General features: G+C 46.4%; 1 pseudogene; it reads left to right on the top strand.

Moving 5' to 3' along the window:
* The first annotated feature begins 503 nt into the window (after positions 1-503).
* On the top strand, positions 504-1190 carry LOC135907474 (uncharacterized; annotated as a pseudogene).
* Positions 1191-3214: the final 2024 nt, after the last annotated feature.

The following is a 3214-nucleotide window of genomic DNA, read 5'->3' as shown; positions in this document are numbered from 1 at the left end:
CTAAGCCTGCAAAAAGGAGGAAGAAGAAGTGTATCTGTTCGGTCGCTGTTTTTGTGCGGTGCTCTGAGTTTTCTGGTTTTTGGACATTTACGGCTACCATTGACGACGATTGATTAACAAGACGTCGGGCGAAGGTTCAACGAGCCAGGCGCCTTACAGGTACGACATTTCTTTTTTAAGGATCTGGCCATTACCCTGCCGCTACGGTGGTCGGAAGCCGAGAACACCGTCACGAGCCTTATGCTCGTCCGAACGTGACAAGCCATATGAATGACGCTACGGGCCGTAATGAAAAGCCTGGGGCCTTGCAAGCGTCACAAAGCTTCATAAAGCCGGCACTTTTGGTTCTCCACTACTCGGAATCAACTTCAGCGAATTCAGGAATAATGGCTGACGGTGAAGCCGAGAGCAAGAAGCCTCGCCTAGAAGACAGCAAGTACGATGACACAACATCGAATTATGAGCTAAGCGATGAAGAAGAGATGGGTGAAGATGCACCATTTACTTTGGTCACGTACAAGAAAAAGCGAGCCGAAGGCATTCCGGTTGTCTTTCGTCCAAGTGAAGGTACTACTTTTTGGCAAGTAAATCCAAACCGAGTGTCTGCCGAAATAGTTTCCGCTGCCAAAGAAAAAGTACAGTCTTTCAGGACGAACAGAGATGGAAGTTTCAGTGTCAGCGTTGCTTCCTTAGCGTCGGCGAAACGCCTTTTGATGCTCTCAAGTGTAGGCGGCCTGGAAGTCAAGCCCTTCATCCCCGAATCATACACGCGAAACGTGGGGAAAGTAAAACATGTACCTCTGCAGTATACGGACCAACAACTCCTAGACTTCTTGAAAGACACGGGAGTTATATAGGCACGCAGACAGATAAGGCATTCCCGCCAAGAAGATGGAGCAGTACAGTCTCATCCACTTCACACGGTAATTCTGACTTTCAGAGACGATCGCCCTATTCCAGGAAGAATCTACTTGGGTTTCACCAGTCACCCTGTCGAGGAATACCTAGGACCAGCACTGCGCTGCTATAATTGGCAGAGATTTGGGCACATGGCGAAAACCTGCCGTAGCACACGTAGATGCAAAATCTGCTCAGATGATCATGACCACAAGGAGTGCAAGTCAGTTCTTCAACCTAAATGTGCAAACTGTGCGGGGAACCATGCCGTCTCCTTCTCAGGCTGCCCTCAGAAAAAAGCAGCTGCACAAATGCGTCGACATGAACTAATCCATGGAAGACAACCGTGATGCAATGAACCCGCCCCAAACCTTGAGATTGTCCATCCAGTGCCAGATCACCCACCTCAGCGGGCACCGGAACCACCACAGCCAAGAGCACCAACAAGCTATTCCTCCTCTAGAGAACAACCAACAGTGCAATCAAGAGACCAATCAAGAGGATCACAGTCAAGTGCGCAGTCTTATGCATCAGTGCTACGGAAACCCAGACGACAACAGGCAGAAAGTAATACACAAGAAAGCTCCAGTACTCGCACACATTTCTCTCAGCGACCTTACTCATCTACTGCAGAAGTAACACCACCTAATAGCGAGCATACCACAGCATCGGTGACACAACTGATTTTGCCAATGCTTTTTGCAGCTCTTAAGGCAATCCTATCTGCTCTGCCTGAAGCAAACAACCTACCAGAAGTGAAAGCCTTGTTGCCTCTAGAAGCCCTATTGTGTCAACAATCCGGCTCGAATCTGCGGCAGGCAGTACATGAATAACCGCTACAAAAATGTCTCCATATTTCAGTGGAATGCCAACACTCTTCGAAGCAAGTGTGCTGACTTTCGTAAACTACTTGTGCAATACAACTTCCCAATACTTTGCATTCAAGAGGCGGGAATCAATGACGACTTTCGCCTTTCAAATTATGTGATATACAAGGCTTCTCGTCAAGGTGCTGTTAGCAGAGTGCTCCTGTGCGTCAGAAAGGACCTACCATCTTATCAAATTCAGTCCAGTGATTCAGACTTCCCGGAATTCATTGCATGTAAAGTATCCTTTGGCAAGCTCTGTATAACAGTCATTAATTTATACCTGCAACCTTCAAACCGGATTTCAGTAGAAGCGCTAGTGGATATCTTCAAAATAGCTCAATCTAATATATTTATATGTGGCGACTTCAATGCACACAACATCATCTGGGGCAGTGATCATTGTGATGCACGGGTAACGTTATTGAGTGCGCCATAGATAAATGCAACTTGACTGTTTTAAACGATGGGTCGCCAACATTCCTTCATGGATATACTTACTCAAGCTGCATAGATGTTACCCTGTGTTCACATGATCTAGTGAATGGTGTGGGATGGACAACAGACATGGAAACGCGCGGAAGTGATCATTTTCCCATCCTTGTTAACCACCCTAGCATGCACTGTGATATCAGGCGTTACAGCAGACTAACCAACTGGCAAGCTTTTCGGTACCGCCTAACGGATCAAATTAATCAACATGCAACAGTGGAAAAATTTACAGAACTTTTGCAGGACACTATGAACATATGTACAAAGAAGGTCCCAATTCCAAAAGATTATGCTGCAGTTGACGCAGAATATGAACACCTAAGAGCCATGCGACGCCGATCCGAAAGAGCTTACCGACGGAGCGGAAGTTTAGAGGCATACAGAAACGCTCAGAAAATACAAAATGTAATGCGCAGACGAATGGAAAATTTAGGCAAACGGCGCTGGGCGCGATTTCTGCGGCACGCTGTCTCCTCACACGGCTGTCCCACGAATTTTTCTAGTAATTCGTTCTTTAAGCGCACCTGTAACACAGAGCTTCCCATTTCGTGATCTCGCTGTAGCACGGGACACGTGTGAAATAACAGTTGCAGATGAATTTTGTGTGCTTATTTCCAGACCTGCTTTCTCATCGCAATGTGCAGAGTTTGATATTTCAGTAGTGTTGGCTAAGCGAAAAATTACTGCTTGTTACTGGGCCCAACATCCTCAATTAGATCCTACTTTCACATTAAGCGAGCTTCAATGTGCAATCGCATCATGTCGCCAAAAGTCTGCTGCTGGGTCGGACGGCATTACTTACAATATGCTAAGAAACCTCGGACCGACAGGTACAAATGCTCTCTTAGACATCTATAATAACTTATGGATAGAGGAAACTGTACCTGACCCTTGGAAAGTCACTCGAATCATACCAATTTTAAAACCTGGTAAGACGCCCTTGTGCCTTGAATCCTTCC

Source organism: Dermacentor albipictus, chromosome 1 (genome assembly GCF_038994185.2).
Source record: "Dermacentor albipictus isolate Rhodes 1998 colony chromosome 1, USDA_Dalb.pri_finalv2, whole genome shotgun sequence".
Taxonomy (NCBI): Eukaryota; Metazoa; Arthropoda; class Arachnida; order Ixodida; family Ixodidae; genus Dermacentor; species Dermacentor albipictus.
This window is presented reverse-complemented; position numbering and strand designations above follow the sequence as displayed.